General features: G+C 47.4%; 1 protein-coding gene and 1 long non-coding RNA gene across 4 annotated transcripts in view; both read right to left on the bottom strand.

Moving 5' to 3' along the window:
• Positions 1-8,111, bottom strand: part of KLHL25 (kelch like family member 25) — a 28,658-nt gene extending 20,547 nt beyond the window's left edge. The window contains exon 1 of the mRNA XM_053272118.1: positions 7,988-8,111. The gene's annotated coding sequence lies outside the window, so the exon portion shown is untranslated. The remainder of the gene's footprint in view (positions 1-7,987) is intronic.
• Positions 8,112-14,022: 5,911 nt separating this feature from the next.
• Positions 14,023-19,315, bottom strand: part of LOC128334859 (uncharacterized) — an 83,360-nt gene continuing 78,067 nt past the window's right edge. For 2 of the 3 annotated variants that reach the window (XR_008311428.1, XR_008311426.1), the window contains one exon: positions 14,119-17,585. This is a non-coding gene — a long non-coding RNA (uncharacterized LOC128334859). The other variant, XR_008311427.1, reaches the window with a different exon arrangement.

Here is a 19,315-nt window from a genome sequence, read left to right on the forward strand (position 1 = left end):
CTGGAGGGATGCTGTGCTGGGGGTGGACAGGGCCAGTTGCTCTCCCCCTGCTAAATATAAGAGAATCACCATATTAAAAAGGTGCCTCTAGTTTTTGCCCAGTTAGCAGGGGTTAACATCATCTTTATTACAGTCACTGACCAGAAGAAGCACATAACGGCCACCCAAGTGAAGTCTAACACAACAACAGCAACAACCAACTTATAGATCTACTAAACAATGAAACTGAACTAATCAAGCTAATATAATTAAAATCAAGAGGAAACACTGACAAAACCTGTCAGTGTATCTAGTATTCTTAGACTGTGAGCCCCTTCTGTTTAGTATTTTTAGACTGCAAGCCCCTTGGGGCAGAGACTCGTCTTCTCACTCCATAGTGTCAGGCACAAGGATGCTGCAACAATAACACACATGGGCTAACATAGAAATGGCAATTAAAAGCAGTGCCAGCCAGAGATGTGGGATTCATGGAAAATTTTCCATTTCTAAACATCCATTTTCATAATACACATAATGGCAGTCCAGTCAATACGAGGGCAGGTTTGGCCATTTCAAAGCTGTAATACACGTTTCTAAATTATCTTAGAGAGTGTGTGAAAGAGTACATATATGTTTTAACGATTTGTAAACAGGTGAGTAATATAAATATAAAAGTGAATATGAGTCTGAAGATTGTGAAGTGGGATGGAAGGAAACAAAGATGGAAGAGGAGAGCAGTGGAGATGGAGGGAGGAGAGGAGAGAGGGAACAAAGATTGAAGAAAAATCAAATATTGCCTTATAGTCATTCACTTTTGTTAAAGATAGTGTTATCATGGTAAGAAATTTGAGTTCTTGAAATGACGACTATTTTAGTATCAATATATCAGGAGTTTTTCCTAAGATCACAGTACTTTGATATTATCTATGAATTATTTAATATGGTGTCTCAAATGGAGAAAAGGTGGGTGGGTGTTTGAAAAAAGCTAAATATGTAGGTCAAACAACATGCCAAATCAGATCACAATCCCTTTAGGGTAGGGGTTCTGAACTGGGGGTACTAATACCCTGAGGGTCCTTGAAGGGCTCCCAAGGGTACTGAGAACTCTTCTGCCTCCCCAGAAAGCAGCTGCACTATTTGTTCCCCATCTGAGAATTACTGGCTTGAGGCTGATGCTTCCTCAGAGATGTGCCCACTGCAGAAGGGGAGGGAGGTGAAGACTCTGCTCCTCTGTTCCTGATTGGCTGGCTATGTGCTGAAGCTCAGTATACCCCTCCCCTCAGCCTGACTGGCTTCAAAAAAATCAGGACTGAATACTCTCACTGAAACTACTGGAACAAGTTTACGTGTCTCATTAGTTTCAAAGAGAGTACACTCAGGAATATCGGGTGTATATCGGGCCTATATCGGGCCACAGCAATATAGGAAGATGCTGAAAGGCATCATCTCATACTGTGCGGGAGGCGGCAATGGTCAACCCCTCCTGCATTCTACCAAAGACGACCACAGGGCTCTGTGGGCGCCAGGAGTCGAAATCGACTTGATGGCACACTTTACCTTTACTCACGAATCACTGAGTCTGGATGTAAGCCAATGACTGTAGTAACCAGCCTAACTGTAACTTTTAAACAACACACACAAACACGCACCCCTCTACGAGGTACGTGAGCTGAAGGTTTGCAACAGGAGGACACACTTGTTGTGGGGGGGGGGGGGGAGGCTGGGAACCCATGCTTTAGGATGTCACTAAAAATCTGTAAAATTTCAATGCGTACACAGTCCATGGGATTCCCCCCACAAAGAAAAGAATTCCTGTTCAACAATTTGCAGAAAACCTCCACCTCTGGTGCCAATGGAAGGATTTGCTCCATCTCCCCTTATTTGCACGGATAATTTGCAGCTCATTCTTTGCACTGCTCATAAGCGACATGGCATCTATGCGCTACCCAACAGCCACTGCCGTTTGCCACCTCCAACGAGACATCCCCCATCACTTTGGAGGATCGGAGTCTGTTTGCCTCCAAGATGGGGGGGGGGATCTTCCCTGGACCCCAACAAGCCAAGCCAAGCCCCCCCCCCCACCCCAGGTCCTTCTTGCAGTAACATGTCCCCGCAAAGAAACAGCTGGCTAGCCCTAAAGAGAGATGTTTGTTCCTAATTACACCTCCCAGTAAAACAACACATAGGGAAGTAAAAATAGCAGCGTATACTTAGTGGCAAACAAGAGAAAACGTTGACAGCAGGACTCTGGCAGCTGCCAGAAACGGGCTGGAAAGAGGTCCCCCCCCCCCGCCCCGTCACATGAAAGAGTGATATGGTCCTTTCACAGGCAGAACATCAGCCGACAGCAGGGAAGCCAATCAATTTAGGGACAGAATTGCCCTCTGTTCAGTAGGGCTGATGCGGAACTGCGCACAGAAAGGGGAGAGAGAGGGGAGCACACTCCCGTGGAACGCAGCCTTGAAAAATGCCGTCCTAATTCGGCGTGGCACTAGAGGCGTTTACCCATATTTATTTCAGGCAACGCAAGTCTGGGTGGAGGCGCCTGGCTTCAGCGGGTGCAACTTGCACAGCCTGAAATAAATGCAGCCGGCACATGCTTCTAAGACTCTGGGGAGTGTGATTCTAGTGTGTGTGTGTGTGTGTGTGTGTGTGTGTGTGTGTGTGTGTGTGTTAAACTTGGCCCTCCTGCTGTTGCTGAACTACAACTCCCATCATCCCCAGCCAGAGCAGTGCATCGACATGGTTGCATGCAGAAGGTCCTGGATTCACTCCCGGGCATCTCATAGGAACATAGGGAGCTGCCTTCTACTGAGTTCTTCTACTCTTGGTCCATCTAGCTCAGTACCGTCTACACTGACTGGCAGCAGCTTCTCCAAAGTTCTCAGTAGGAGTCTCTCTCAGCCCTATCTTGGAGATGCTGCCAGGGAGGGAACTTGGAACTTGGAGCCAATAATCCCTCACTGCTTTGGTGAGTCTTGTATTTATAAGATGCAGTATAAACACACCATTCCCACTACATCAGTACAGCCATTAAACTATCATTACAAAAGCAATGTACACCCTCCTGATCCCACAGACAGAAACACCTACTCCCACATCAAGCCGTCCCTGCAATGTGATGATCTTGGGAGGCGGTTCTCTGGGCACCCAGCCACAAGGAGTGAGACAGGAGGCAGATGGAGAGACCAGGGCCTTCTTCGTCGTAGCACCACGACTGTGAAGCTTGCTCCCAAGGAGGCTGAGCTGGCGACCCATCTATATCTTTTAGGCACCAGCAAACTCTTCCCTTGGTCACTGGGCTGAAATAGCTACAAATACCCATTGCAAAAAAAAAAAAGTGCTGGGCAAAGAACATGGGAACACAAGAAAGTGTCCTTGCGCCCAGTCAGACCCTTGGTCCATCTAGCTCAGGACAGTCGTCGAAACTGACTGGCGGCAGATTTCCAAGGTTTCAGGCAGGCGTCTTTCCCGGCCCTACCTGGAGATGCCAGGGAATGAACTTGGGACCTTCGGCATGCAAAGGAGAGGCTCTATCACTCACGATCGTGGCAAAATGTGAAGGGGAACAAGACCACAGCTTGTAGAGGCAAGAAGTGCGAATCTATGAGCCTTCACATGCCAAGACATTGCCCACAAGACATGACCCAAAAGACACAGGTCACTGGGTCATGACATGAGGAGAGTTGGTCTTGTGACTAGCGAGCATGCCTGGTCCCCTTTGCTAAGCAGGGTCTGCCTTGGTTTGCATTGGACTGGGAAACTCCCTGTGAGCACCGTAAGATATTCCCCTTACGAGTGGGGCCATGGCTCAGCGGAAGAACATCTGCTTCACACGCAGAAGGCGTCAGGTTTAATCCCAGGCATCTCCAGGCAGGGCTGGGAGAGAGCTCTGCCTGAAACCTTGAAGGGCCGCTGCCAGTCAGTGTAGACAGCACTGAGCTGGATGGGCCAAGGGTCTGACTCAGCAGAAGGCAGCTTCTTCTGTTCTGGTAAGCGCCCTGCCCTCGCCTGGTGTTTCACTGTGAACTCCCGAGCAGGAATTCAAAGGCACCAGTTGGCTTCGGGCTGTGGTGTGTAAAGGCCAGCCGGCCCGAGGCTGACAACATAAAACTGTCAGCATCTGCAGCGGCACTGATTTGGCGTCCCACGCCGAGGCAGGAGCCGTACCGAGCGCAAGCAGGAGGGGCCCCCCCACCGCAGGGCTTTGCCAGTTGAAGCGGCTCTAACAGCCACGGGGGTGGGGGATGTAAAGTTGATGAGCAGCGACAGGATCGCGGGGAAAGGTCGCGTCAGGGGGCCTGGTGCAGCCTGTTCTTGCTAAACGCTTCCTAGCAGGCAAGCCGGCAGGAAAAGCTCCGGTTAAGCAAGACAGGCCACGATGTAGCAATCGCGCGAGTGCCGTCTGCAAGGGACCGGCGAGGACCCGGCTCTAGGTCAGGAGCTCTGGCAGTCACAATCATGGCTCGCTTTAGACAATGTGCCGACGGCCATGAGATGCCTTGAGGACCCATTAAGGGTAGGCCAGTGGGATAGAAAGCCTTAGATAAACAAACAAAAGGATATGTGGGAAGCAGGATCCTGGCCAAGCAAGCAGGGCTCCTCTTAGGAACCCAGGAAGCTGCCTTATACCAAGTCAGACCAGTGGTCCATCTAGCCCCGTACTGCCTGCACAGACTGGCAGCAGCTTCTCCAAGCCCTATCTTGGAGTTGCTGCCTGGGAGGGAACTTGGAACCACCTGCATGCAAGCAAGCAGGTGCTCTTCCCAGAGCAGCTCCATCCCCTAAGGGGAGTGTCTTCCAGTGCTCACACATGGAGTCTCCCATCCAAATACAAGCCAGGGCAGACCCTGCTTAGCCAAGGGGACAATTCACACTCACCACCACCACCAGACCAGCTCTCCCCCTCTTAAGACTTCCGTTGATCAAGGAGGTAGAGCTTTGGAGTGCTACATGCCTCTAAACCAGGCCTGCTCAACTTTGGACACACACACAGAGCTGGTTTTTGACTACAACTCCCATAATCCCTAGCCATAGTGGCCAATAACCAGGGATTATGGGAGTTGTAGGCCAACATCTGCAGGAGGGCCAGAGTGGAGCAGGCCTGCTCAAAACTCCTTCCCTGTGGAAGGGAAGAGAGAAATCAACTATGCACAAGCCACAAATGTCCATATCTCGCTGAGACCACAGGAGGAGTACAGGGGCATAGGGAAAGTTTCCTTGGCACAGGATCTAGTTTTTAAAGGATGGAGCGTACACAGTTCATTTTCCTAACCGCAGCCTATTCATTCTGGTCCTGTCCGTCTTGTTCCACTCGCTCTTTGCTGCATTGCTCAAGAAGCTAATATCGGGCAAATTGCTCTTATGGGGTTATTAAGACAAGGTTTACAGTTTGTGATAGAACCAGATCACACCAGCAAGCTGATGAAGGGAAGGATGTTGGCTGGGATGTCTCCAGTTCAGGGATGCAGACATCCCATTCTGTCTGGAGTGTCTTCCAAACAGAAAATATCTAGGAAACAGCTGGGCACAGTGGTTAGAGGAAGGCTGAACAACTTTGGACCTCCAGCTGTTGTCGGACTACAACTCCCAGCATCCCTGACTATTGGCCATGGGGGGTGATGGGAGTGGTAGTCAAGAACTACGAGAGGGCTAAGGTTGTGTGGCCCTAGCTCAGGGGGCTGGGTTTTGACCAAGCAGCTCTGGATTCATATCCGCCCTTAGCCATGAAGTGGCTTGAGCTTTTTGGAGGAAAGGCAGGATATAAATGCAGTAAATGCATACAAGAGATTTCATGTGTGAGAATGGTGTGTGTAATATATATTAAAAGAGAACAAGTTTCTAGGCCTCATGACTGTGAAGATATGCTTGAAGGAGGAGGGCACTGCTTGAGGAAAGAACCTGACAGGACTGACTGAATGAGATTATTTCCAGTTGGTTGGAAGGGATGTAGGACAGGATGTAGGACACCTGCACCCACCTACCCAATGATGAGGAGAATAAGTGACAGTAAAAACTGCAGAGTAAGCTATACAGACAGAAATAAATTGTGCAATGTAGTTCTGTGTGTGTGTGTGTGTGTGTGTATGTACTTTATACAGGTTACAGATTCAGTTTCTTCTAGGTGCAGAATTTAAAAACCACCCCCTATCCTCTTGTAAACACACAGCCCTGGTCATAACAGCAGAAAGGGAACAGAAATCATATAAGTTTCAGGGTTTGTTTGTTTTTTACTTAAGGGATGGAGAAAGAGCAGAGATTATGTGCACTAGAATACAGAAACCATCATGCACAGCATGCTGGATGAGAGAAACCATTGCAAGCTTAGGGAATACGGGGCGGGTGGAGGGGGGAAGAAACTGGCGGGCAGACAATGGAGACAAAGACAGTGAGTTTATGAAGGCCGCCATCTGTGCGAGGAGCTGGGTCCCACAAGACCGAGCTGGGAAGATCAGGGTCTGAAGGCTGACTCTGCTGAGCAAGGACTTGATTTGCTTTTTGGCAATTATTACAGTTGGAAATAAATAGGGCTTAAAGTTTTTAAACACACACACACACTTATATATACACATACATTCACATTTTTGGGAGGGCCAGTAGAAAAAGCAAGGATGTACAAAAAGTCTAAATGGAAATCCCATCTGTCTGCTACAGCTCAGTTGCTTCTGTTCACAAAGAACCCAGAGAGGTTCTTGACAGTTTCTGCAGTCCATCCTTTTAGCGGTCCAGTCTCCAAAGCAAAGCTCATTGTTTGCTGTGGACTATGGAGTCAGGTTTTTAAGAACTGCGGGAGATAACAAAGGGCTCTGATGGGTGCTCTTAAAATGAGGGCTTGGTTCTTATCTAATAAAGCATTTAAAAAAAAACAACCACCTTTAACACACAAAAAAGAACATCCCACACTGCTTACTCTCTAGGTGCAGACAGCTTACAAAGGAACACAACCAATTACCCAGGCTTCCTGCAGGGTTCTATTTTGCAGACAGAGTAATCTGATATAGGTCACTAAAAGTATACCCTTTCCCAACCACTCCTGAATCACTTCATTTCTTATAAAGCCTCAAATGAACCTGGACAATTGAGGGCAGAGGTGGGGGTGGGGGTGGGGATAATCTGGATTTTAAACCTTTGTCTGAGCTCAACAGACACAGACTAGATCAGGGTCTGTTATACCAACATCAGCAGGGGACAAGGTCCTGCAGGAAAGTAGCAATCCATGACCCCAATTAAGGTCCCTCTGGGTATTCAGTTAAGAGAGCAGGCAAATACTACCAGAGGTATTATTATCTTAACACTCTGCAAAGTAGCTCCCCCTTCAAACCGCACACATTAAAGAAAAAAACCCACTCAGGAAAAGAGCAATTGTCCCTCCAGAATAACCCACGTACTTTTTAACATGGATTCTGAGCGTGCAATCTGTGCTCACGATGCACACAAGTGAACTCTTTAGTTTGCATTCACAAGCAATTCTCCACACCATCCCAACTCAAGCCTGCATCAAAGAGGGAGTCCAAGAGGCTTTTGATGGAGCTCGTGGGAAAAATGCTTCACATTCCAAAACTCTGGAAACCCTTTGAATTACAATCGCACATACACATCCCCTTTAAGGGCTCCAGCTGCTAGTTAGGAGAATGAAAAGAACACCGATCTGGGGTTTCATTGAAATTACGGGTGGCTCCCTCCCTCTCCCGTTTTCCCTTTGCCTCTCCCCTCCCTAGCATTTGTTTGCAGGTTGCTTAAAGCCTCTTGACGGAGCGTGGCGGACAGCAATTAGCAGAACCAACCATCTCACCGAACCCCTTGATCGCATACTGGTTCACTGGAAATCAGTTTTCTGCGGGAACAAATGCAAGCACTCCCAAATCTCCGTCCTAGCAGTGTTTGTTAATTACACCAATACTTAATGGCACCGGCCTCCTCCAAGCCCTTTTGCCCTGCTTGGTCTCCTGAAACCATCTCTCCCCCCTCCGCGACTTCTTAGCCGGCTCACAAAATGCAAAGGACTCACCTGCGAGATCTTCCCCGGGCTGGTGTCTGTCTTTGCAGATCACAAGAGATCCCTCTCCAGATCGCCGCCACCACTCATGCCCTCTGCCCCCCTCCACTTCAAGGTAAGATACAATGTAACAGGGGGCGGGGCTTGAAAGTAACTAGTTTCCCCAAACAGGAGGCTGCCCTATCCGCCCCCCCGGTCAAGGCAGCCAATCAAGAGGGAGGGGAGCATTGTGACGAAACGTGCAGGCGCACCAGTCGCAGTGCCTTCTGAGAGAGAGAAGGCTGGAGCTCGCCAATCAGGTTAGGAAGTGGTTCTTGGGTGGGGCGAAGGGGATGGGCTGGAAGTCTCCGAAGGGAGAGGGAGGACGACAGTGGGAAATCACAGCCTGATATTTAAAGGGACAGGAGGCTTTTAATCCGGACATGGTGTAATTATATTCCTTGGGTGATCAGGGTTGACGTTGCCTATCTGGCCTGGCCGGGAGCCTCCCGGAATTGGAAGCAAAATCCTGGAGATTGTAATCAGGCTTGCTCTTGTGAAACCTATTTGGGGGGAAATAATGGGGGTGGGGTGTAGAGGGAGGTGCGAAGGGACTGGGACATACTACAATATCTCCAGAAATAGCATCAATCAGAGTTGGCCGTCCTAGTCGAAATGCACCTGTCCAACCCAAACAAAACATGTTACGTTCAACCCTCACTACAATTAAAGGGTACATATCTCCTGGATTCAAGCAATAAACAAAATACAATAAGAACCCAAAGGTCTAGTAAATAATGCAACATCAGTCCTCTAAAAATTTTAATGACAAAGAGAGACACAAACAGGTCTAAAAAAAGATTTCAAAAATATGAACATTTTAAAATGTTCAACACGTGTACGATGAGTGTACAGTGGACATACACAGGTATAGATGTGTGCATAGCCATGGTTATTCATGCATTATTATAAACACAGGTACAGCAGGACAGTTGCTCTCTGTATCCTGGATTTCAGGGGGCCTGCCCCCAGATTCACTTCTAAGATGAATGGTACAGTCATTCACACAAACACATGTATGAGTGTCAACCATGCTGACCATGCAAATGGCCACCGTGCATGAGTGGAGGCCATGTGCATGCTGGCATTGTGCAGGGGCAGCTGGGGGAGAGCGCTGCCCATGCGCGATGATAGCTGGTGGGGGGGGGGCACCATGATCAAAGGAGTGGCATCGAGAAGCAGGTGTGGACCTGCCGAGTTAAAGGGGACGTGTAATCCCTCCTCTGTGTTAAGGGGATGTGCTGCGATTGGGCATCTGAATCATGTTTTGTGCACATCCTTATTCGCTGGTCATGCATGCTGGATGGTCATTGCACCTCACAAATTGGCAGCCTGCGACTGCGTGGATTAAGTTCAAGCCAAGGCTCCATGCTTCTCAGCTGGGGTGGGGCGGAGGGGGTGGGGGGATGTCCAAGTCCAATTTTGCCTAGGGTGCCACCAGAACCCCAAATTTGTAAGGTCGGGGGTTGGGGGGTTGGGCAGTAATCCCTGGGGTGAGAATGGGTTATTACACGAGCATATCCCTATTTTCATCTGCAAGTGGAGGGTATGCACTTGGTCCATCGGCTTTGGTGAAATAATGTGCTTTGCAGGCATTTTATTACCTGCTTTCCATTTGTGGCGTGCTTTTAGTCAGAATCCTACACCATGCCTCACAGGTTGCTCAGCCATGCCCCCTACCTACTATATTTACCCAAATACGAGATGACCCTGAATTTAAGACAATCCTCTTAAAAATAGAGGTTAAAAACAGGTTATACTGTAATTCATTTCATTTCATTTATTTATTTTTACACTTATATCCCGCTCTTCCTCTGAGGAGCTCAGAGCGTTGTACGTGGTTATTTTTTATCCTCACAACAACCCTGTGCGGTAGGTTACGCTGAGATATACATGACTGGCCCAGTAATGCACTCTACGTGGCGATGCCTTTGTCTGTAGTCTAGAAACTACAATTGGTACAGAATGCGGCAGCCAGACTGGTCTCTGGGGCAACCTGAAGGGACAATAAAACACCTATCTTAAAAGAACTGCATCGCCTACTGATATGTTTCCAAGCAAAATACAAAGTGCTGGTTATTACCTATAAAGCCCTCAACAGCTTGGGTCCAGGGTACTTTACTTAAGAGAGTGCCTTCTTTGCCATGAACTCTGACACCTATTAAGATCATCTGGAGAGGTTGGATTATGGTTGCCACCACTCATTTGGTGGCGGCTCAGGACCAGGCCTTCTTTGTGGCTGCCCCCAGGCTTTGGAATATGCTCCCTGTCAAAATAAGAGTACCTCCATATCTGATTGGTTTTTATGAGGACCTTGAAGGGACACCTGTTTTCTCAGGCTTTTAACTGAAATTAATTTTAAACTCTTTAATTGTTTTTTTATCTCATGAAATTGTTTTAACTTTTATTCTGCGAAGTTGTTTTTTTAAAAAACTCTGTTGTATATTTGTTGTGTTTTAAATTGTACACACTGCCTAGAAAGACACATGTGTAACTGCCTTTCTATTAATATTTTTCCTTTTAACTATGTAAAGATTTTTATTTCTTTTTTGGTCAAAGACCGTAAATAAAGTATGATGATGATAGATAGATTTACTCAAAAAGAAGAGGATTCTGAATTTAAGATGACCCCCTGATTTCTAACATGAAAGAATTTGGAAGAAACCTAGTTTTGGATTCAGGTAAATGCAATATAGTATGCCACACATTCACAGGCACACGACTCTGTTTTCATCAGTGACATCTTGGAGGGTATGCCTTTGGACTGTACATTGCTCATGCTGTATTATTAGTATTATTATTGCTATTATTAATAACAATATTGATAATATGACCAAAACACATGGTGGAGACCTGGAGCAAACGAATCATATTGAGCATCTGCTCACAATGCCACGATCATAAGCATCTGATTACTTAAAGCCCCAAGAGAAATGGAATCTCTCCCCACTGTCCTGCTTCTCCAGACTATAAAAGACCCATCAAGCAACATGAATGCAGCACGTTAATTCTGAGAGCAGTTCCCCATGGAGAAAGCCCTTGCCTCAGCAAACTCTTGCTATCCAGCCCAACGTCCGCATCTTTCTGTTACTTAAATGGCAGCCTGCTGCAGATAGGGAGGAAATTTATAGCAGCTGTCCGCAGAGAAAGTCCGCAAAAGAAAAAAGGTTGGAAACCTTCCAGAAGCGTCCTAGCTATCTCAGGAGGGCTTCGTGGTGCCTAATTCTGCTCCTCTCAACAGATTTACACCCATGGATCTTGGTTATCTTGGACAGCACTACCTTCTACTTTGCACCCATGAAATGGAATGCAGAATTAGGCCCCAGAGTTGCTTAACAACAACTGGATTGCTGCATCTCAGCTACTGCCCGGCTGCAAGGCTTGCAAGAATTATTGCCAAACAGCCATTTAAGAAACCCCAGGGTGCTGATGAGACATTTTGCCCTTAGTGCCTATTTGCAAGGGTTGATGGGAAAACCCTCAAGCGAGTCATTCGCACAAAAGCAGCCTGGCCAATTTGCATCTAACCACACATTTCAGATCAGCCACTTTTCCTACTAGGTGAACAAAAATATCAATTATCTCTCAGTGCGTAGTGAGCGAGGAAAGCTGGTGTTGCTACACAAAGAAATGCTGAAAACGTCACAGGCAACGTGGATTTGATGCACAGATTCCTCTTTCTTGACTCAGTATCCCTGTTCCCCGAGGTGGCAAACCTGTCTTTTAAATAAGATTTCTTTCTTTCTTTCTTTCTTTCTTTCTTTCTTTCTTTCTTTCTTTCTTTCTAACCTTTTTTTTTTTACAAGTGACTATCCTATGCCTTAAGAGCAATCAGATACCACTGCTTTTAACACTACATCTTTAGGGCTGATCTCATGACGATCAAAAGCTGGGTAGAAGCGCTGTTTGCGCTTCTGTGGAGTCAGAGGACACCTGCCAACCTACTTCGTCCAAACATGGGTAGCCTGAGATTTCTCCCTCGATCCAAACCAATGTGGGACAAAAATTGCTGCTGGCTGACCTCGGAATTGGGTCATGCAGTGCAATCACTATAAAAAAATAAATAAAAAATGCTCCCAGCCACCAGCTGCCTGAATTATCATAGAGCTCTGTGGCTAGAGGGGCCAGGCAGAGGGAAGCTGTTGTTGCACTGAGGGCTGTGCATGCAGTGCAAGCTGGCCGACCCAGCTTTGTTTCCTCTCATAGTGGAGTGCCCAGATCCTCGGTCATCTGCAGGGTAGGGTCACCATATTCAAGCTTCTCAAATCTGGGTGGCCTAATTTGCATATTATACAAATTATGTTGCAACTAATTTGCATTCTATTTATTTATTTGACAGATTTCCGCGTGATCGGATCCAGAGTAAAATCCGGGCAATCTGGGCAGTGCATTTGAAATCCATGTAAATCCGGGTGGAATTTAGCAGCCGGGTGGAGGAGACAAAATCTGGGGCTACTCTAAATTCTGGGGGACATGGCTACCCTACTGCGGGGTGACTTGCTGGAGACACATGGAGCCGCCTTGTGCTTGTGTATTGGGATTGCAGTAGTCAATTGTTTCCCCTCCCTCAAACCACCCCCAGATGATCCTGTGTATGACATTTTCAGTTTACCCACATTAAACTGGTTTTTCAGTAAAAGATGGACAGCTCGGGCCCTGTTCAAGGCCTTGACCATGACTGAGATTTGGTTGGCGGGAGTGAGAGCTAGGGCCTTTCTGGTTGTGGCCTCTCAGATTTGGAATGCTCTTCCGCAGAAGCTTCACCACACTCCCTCTTTCAGGGTCTTAAAAAAAACACACATCTGAAGACCCTTCTTTTTAGAGAGGCTTTTCGTGCTGTTATCTGCCATCGGTGTTTGGCGGACTGTTACATTCTTAAACGTTTCCGTTTTTTAAAGGTTGGTTTTAACTGGGTCCTGTTTTTAGCGAGCCCCTTAAAATATGATAAAATATGGTTTTATCTGTTTTACCATTCCTCTGAGCTGCCCTGAGCAGCACTGTGCTGGAGGGGCAGGATAGACATATCTGAAATAAATAAATAATAAACAGACAGACAGACAGACAGACAGACACACACACACGGCGCCATCTTGGCGCTTCTTGAAATGGCAGCATGGCACCGAAGTGGCACATTTAAGTGGTGTTCCTTTTCTCCGAAATGTGTGTGGAGGTGCCGCCATTAAATATAGAACCAGGAGGAGCAGACATTCACATGGGAATAACAGCTGCGGGAACAGCAGATGGCATTGTGTGACAGGACGGGAGGCCGCATCTGCTCTCTGCAAGAAATGCTAATAATGGGGAATTAATTAGGCATTCAGAAGGAGCTTTCCCCTCTGCCTTTGGGACAATGGCTCCGTTTAGGAGATCCTGGAAAAATCCTGGAGAATGTGGAAAGTAATCAAAGACTTCTCTTTGAGTCTGAGCCAAATTAAGCTGATAGTTTGAGGCAAACAATGGCTTTGCTTTGAAACCGGTCTAGTCTCCCCACAACACAAATGAGGCTTATTCTGTTCCCGAGGGACAGCTAATAAAGGGATACCCACTTCCAAGGGAAGGAGTCAATGCAAAGTGACATGCCTCAGAAGAAGATGTGGGTGGACTGTTCGCCTTGCAATGGAACGTGCGGGCAGTTGCGCTAGACGTAAGAATTGCGCAAAGACACTTGTGTGCGGAACGGCCACTATTTCAGAAGGTCTTCCATGGCGCAGTTGCAACCATGCAGTTCTTGCATTTAGCACAACTGCATGCACATTCTGTTGCAAGGCAGAGGGAGCATTGCACATAGCATGTCAGCTGCCAAGTTAGCCCTTTGTTTTTTTCCAGTGGCTCATGATGTTCATGCCACGAGGGCAGGAGATCTGATGTCCGAGATACTGTACTGGCCTACAACATCACAACCATGGAAACACAGTTTGGCTAGGCTGGTGGCAACGGCAAAAGCTGGGGATCCGTGTGACAGCAGTGTTTAAGAAGAATTTGGTAATGTGTCTCTGAGCATATGGTGAGTGCTGTTACCTCAGCAGGTGACAACTTCAATCAATGCAATTAGTCACATTTTCAGAACATGGAAATGAACTCAGAGGCTGTAAAAAGAAATCATATACTGTTAAACAATATTTATAAACCAGTTTGAACAAATTATTTACATTTATTAATAATGCTTATTAATCTCTTATTTATATTAATTAATAATTAATATAATTAATTAATACATAAATTAGGAATATAATAACAACTAGCTGGGCCGGGTACAGAGCATCTGCGCCTCTAGTTCGCCGCCACTCCCCCCACCCAGCCACCAATGTTTCCCCCATCCGTGCCGTTTCCCCTGCCCGTCCCCTGCCGCTGCTGTTGTTTTCTTCCCACCTGGCCTCTGCTGCTTTCTTCTGCGTGCTCCCACTGTTTTCTCTGCCCGCCTGCCCGCTGCCCGACTGTCACCATCTTTCCCCCCTGCCGGGCCCCTGGCCTGGCTGCCGCCGCCGTTGCTACCATTTTCTTCCCTCCTTATTTACAAAAGCAGAAAAAGGGCTTAAATAGTCAGTGGGAGAGATTATGGCATGGGGGAAAGACAGGCTCTCAGATAAGTACCATTTTGAGTCCCCCTTTAATGGTGTGGTGGAGCAGCTGTTCTGGAGCCCACCATCTTTATTTACCAGTAATGCAATGTGCGTGTCTCTATGGCAGGGATAAGTGCAGTGCATTATTGCCAAAAAAGATGGTGGCTGTGAACAGCACAGCTGTAGAAGAGTGTACTGGACCACCTCTGCCACTAAGGTCAGCAGCACAAGAGTTTGGGAGAAGATTCCCTTAGCGACGGTGATGGCAATAGGTGCTTGGATGACTTATTGGCAGCCTCCTGGTTTCCATACTGAGGTAAGCTTTTCTGATGGGTACTGTTTTCTGACAGACTAGATTGAGATTTTTCTTTACCTCATCAAGTTTCCACACTGTGCGGGTTTTTCTGATATGTACACTTTTATGATGGGCTAAACCGAGAATTTTTCCTACCCCGTCAGATTTCCATTCTGGGTAAGCTTTTCTGATGAGTACAATTTTATGACAGACTAGACCAAAATTTCACCTTGCAGTGGGGTAAGCTTTCCTGGTGGGTAGTTTTACAATGGACCAGGCTGAGATTTTGCCTTATCCCATCAGATTTCTATACTGGGGTAAACTTTTCTGATGGGAAAAGCTTACCCCAGTATATACTACAGTTTTATGACAGAGTAACCAAAATCTTTCATTACCAGATTGCAAAACCAGGGTGATTGTGGTAAATCCTGGCAAAGCCCTGTTGCTATTAAATTTCGAAGTATGACCTTATGAAAAATGGCCTTGTACTTTGCTTTACTAGCAATTTGCCCAAACTCAAAAGAAGCAGCCAGGCTGGATATTTTTCTGGACAACTGGCAATCTTCACTGGATTTCTGGATGTACTACTGAAAACGTTTTCTTCAAGAGTTTCCCGTTTACTACTACATAAAGAAAGGAAATCCTTCTGCTGAAGAGAGCCCTCTAGTGAAAAAAAAAATTAAAAAGCATTTTTTGCTTGCTATTTCACACCAGATTCACTTGGCTCTAGGAATGTTGAAGGCTATGTGTCTGTCGGCTGTAAAATTCATACCTACACAAGTACTTTGCAAGGCACAGCAGCTTCCAAGACGTGAGTTGAGGTGAGAAAATTGCACAAGGGGTAATAAATAAATAAATAAATAATAAGTTAACTGACAACAGCAGCAGCAGCAACAATAATACTATAAATAAGAAGTTACCACTCAGTGCACCATGGTCCTGACCTAACCTGGATGGAGGCCCATACAGTAACATTTTATTTAAAAGGAGAGCTGGCCACTTCTCAGTATGTTACATTAAAACTCCTTTAACCAATTGTGCAGATGGCTCCTCAATAGGAGGCATTGTCCATGGCCAGAGCTCATTACTCTTTCCTGACAAGAGAGAGAACAAGTCGACTTGTTCTCATGACCATAAACTGAGAGCTTCGGGTGCTCCTGATTTTTGACTGTGTGTGAGTACAAATCTAGGCAGGAGATGGGGGAAGTGATCATGTGGGGACCTTGCACTGGGCAGGATGGTGCTGTCCTACCAAGTAACTGCACCCAGACCAATCCCTGGCAGGATCTCCAGGTAGGACTGGGAACGACTCCTGCCTGAAACCCTGGAAAGCTGCTGCCAGTCAGTATAGACAGTCTGGAGCTGGAGGCAACGAAGGTCTGACTCAGTAGAAGGCAGCTTCCTATGTTCCTAATCCTGAGGTCCATCATCAGGAACCAGGTGTGCAGCCGTGGCCGCCAATGAAAAGGGCTGTTGCGCGTGACATCACATGCAAAAGGGGCATGGCCCGATTGCCCCAAAGGCCCCCAGTCACCCCCCTCTCATTTCCAGGCAAGATTTGCTGTCTGGCAGAAAGGGCAGCCAGGCAGCAAACGCTGCCTGGAAATGAGAGGGCGAGAGCTCTCCAGGAGCGATCCGCGGCCTGAGCCATGCCCCCGTGCATGTGACGTTGTGCGCATGGGGCGTCACTGGTGGGGCAGAACACAGGCCGCCGTTGGGCTGACTCCACTACTGCTACAAAGCCGCTTCTTCCTGCTCTGCAGCCCATGGTGTGGGAGAAGCAGGGAGAGCGGGAGGATAATCCCGTTACACTGTTTACCCATTAGCTCCTTGTCAGCATAAGGAGTGCTGCTGCTTGGCCAGAGCTCTGTTATGGTGCAGGAAAGGAGGAGAGAAAAGGACCAGGGCCATTAAGGATCTAGCACTGGGAGCAGCAAGGAGGGTCAGGGGAGGTGTCTTGCAGTTGGCCACACCAAGCCAAGCCAACATGGCATATATGGGTCTCTGCAAAATGGCTGAATTGTGTGCCTTCTTAGGCCATGCTCTGGGTCCTTCCCAACACCCCCAGATTCCGCCTCCTCCAACAGGAGTTTGCAGAAACTTTGTGCTTATGCATTATGAGCAGCCAGCAACAGATAACCAAACAGAAATCCCCTCTGGAGATGCTGCGATGCTATGCTTGGCCTGCAAATGTCACTGTGGCTCTGTCTTTGCGGTGCAGAGCTGGGAACTTGCTGTTCCTATGGCAACACGTTTATTATTTTGGCCAAGGCGCCTCCTGTCTCCCTCTCCCCGCCACTCCCATTCCCTGTTTTTCATGAGTCAATTAGGGTGTCTGTTGCCTAGAGTGGGATCTGTCCGTGAAGTGCAGCTGTCCGACAAAGAGAAAGTTGCCCAGACAGGGTCCTCACGCTGAGTGGTGGTGGGAGACTCCACAAGGCAAACATTTGCACCCTGGACGCGGCAACAGACACCCTGTTTATGTGGTAATTCATCCCCCCCCCCGGCCAATGCTCCATCTTTGGTCAGGGCAACCTAACAACCGTGTCTGGATAAAACAATGGGAGCCGCGATGTTTCCGTCACCACCTGAGTTGCTCAAGATGTACGGCATCACTGCTGAGTTCCTTTCCCGATTCCTGTGGGAGTCCACACAGTCCGTGCTTCATCTCTCTTTCCCTAGACGTGTAGCGACACAGAAAGGACATCTTCCAGGGCTGTCATGCAATTAAGGAAATCTCAGTCAATTAACTGTATGAGTTTTTCATCCATTTGCTGATTAATTAATTGATTGCGTTTGCATTTGAATAAGAGCAAATCGTTCGCGGCGATTGCAACGGTGAGGACATTCCGTCAACACATTAGTGGTTTAGAGGTGGCTGGAGTAATTTGAGGAAAAACAAGGGGCCCATTCACACGTTATGTTTGACGCTTGTACAACGGGTGTACAGTGTACACAGGTACAGATCTGTACAAATGGAAAAACATCCAAAGGTGCAGTCGTTAACCTAAGAGCCAGGCTTGGGAGTGGGTTAGGCTGTGCGGGAGCATTGAGATCCACACGGATCCTGGCGCTCTACACTAACCTGGGCTAGGCTGCATGTGAGAACAGCCTCAAAGCGTTGTTGCATCAATTGATCATACATACTTTTTAAATGGATAAACACATTTTCAATCTACTCACCTAACCCAGGAGTTCTCAAGCTTGGGTGCCCAGATATCGTGGGACTACCACTCCCATTATCCCCTGCCACAAGGGCCAAACCCTCCAGTGACTATGGCTGGGGATGATGGGAGTTGTAGTCCCACATCTGGGCATCGAAGTCTGAGAACTAAGCAACATTCGTCCCATCCACAAAATGGATATGTTCTTGTCCTGACAGGTGCCACTCCCGGCGCTGACTTGTGTGCCCACCCATGTCACTTTTCAGCATTCCTCTTTTTTAAGCATGCTGTTGAAAATTGGATACAGCCCACCCGCATCTTGTTCAACTCCTGCTTGTTATGGGTGGGTCTTGTGTAGAAGCTCTTGGTGCATAATTGTGCTCTATCTGTGGCATTTTGTGAATACAACACAATTTTGTAAAAACAAAACTGGTTACAAATGATTTGATAACGATGGCTTGGATCCAGAGAAGTTGCTTGTAGAATCCAGAGGAAAGAGTCGTGGTAAGCAAGGACAAGACAGTGGAGCTGAATCGGGAATATTAACAGTTTAATGAGGCAGATATGATGTACAGAGAGGCAAGTGCAGCCTGCTTTTCAGTGCTCTTGCTGCTGGCTGTTTGTTAGCCCCGCCTCTGTTTTGTTTGTTAGCCCCGCCTCTTGTTAGCCCCACCTCTTGCTGCTGGCTGTTTTTTAGCCCTGCTTCTACTCCTGGACTGGAATAAAAGTCACTAAAGCCCCATTCAAATGCTGGCCTGGATCAAGGAATGGATTCACCAAAAACACCACATTGCTCTCTAGCTCTGGGGTTCCCAACAGAGGGTATGAGCCCCCCCCCGGGAGATTTGAAGGGCACCCAGGGGGTACTCAGAGCTATCCTGTCTCCCTTCACTGCAGTGATGCTATTAATCGGAAAATCACTGGCTTGGCATGTCCTCAGCCATATGTCTGTTGCAGGAGGGGAGTGGGGAGGATAAAGTCCCCTGCTGCTCCTGATTGGCCGGCTATGTGCTGAAGCTTACCATGCCCCTCCCCTCAGTCTGACTGACAGGCTTCCAAAAATTAGCACTGAGTGCTCCTGCTGAAATTAATGGGACAAGTAAAATTGTCCCATTGGTTTCAGCGGGAGTACTCACAAGCAATTTAATCTGGATGGAAGGCAGTGACTGCAGTAGTTTTCCTCACAACAGTAAAAAATGACATCTCTGTGGCAAGACTAGTCAACTTTGGCTGTCCTGCAGAAGTTGGCCTACCCTACATCTATTGGCCACTGTGGCTGGGG

This window comes from Hemicordylus capensis, chromosome 10 (genome assembly GCF_027244095.1).
Source record: "Hemicordylus capensis ecotype Gifberg chromosome 10, rHemCap1.1.pri, whole genome shotgun sequence".
NCBI classification, from domain to species: Eukaryota; Metazoa; Chordata; class Lepidosauria; order Squamata; family Cordylidae; genus Hemicordylus; species Hemicordylus capensis.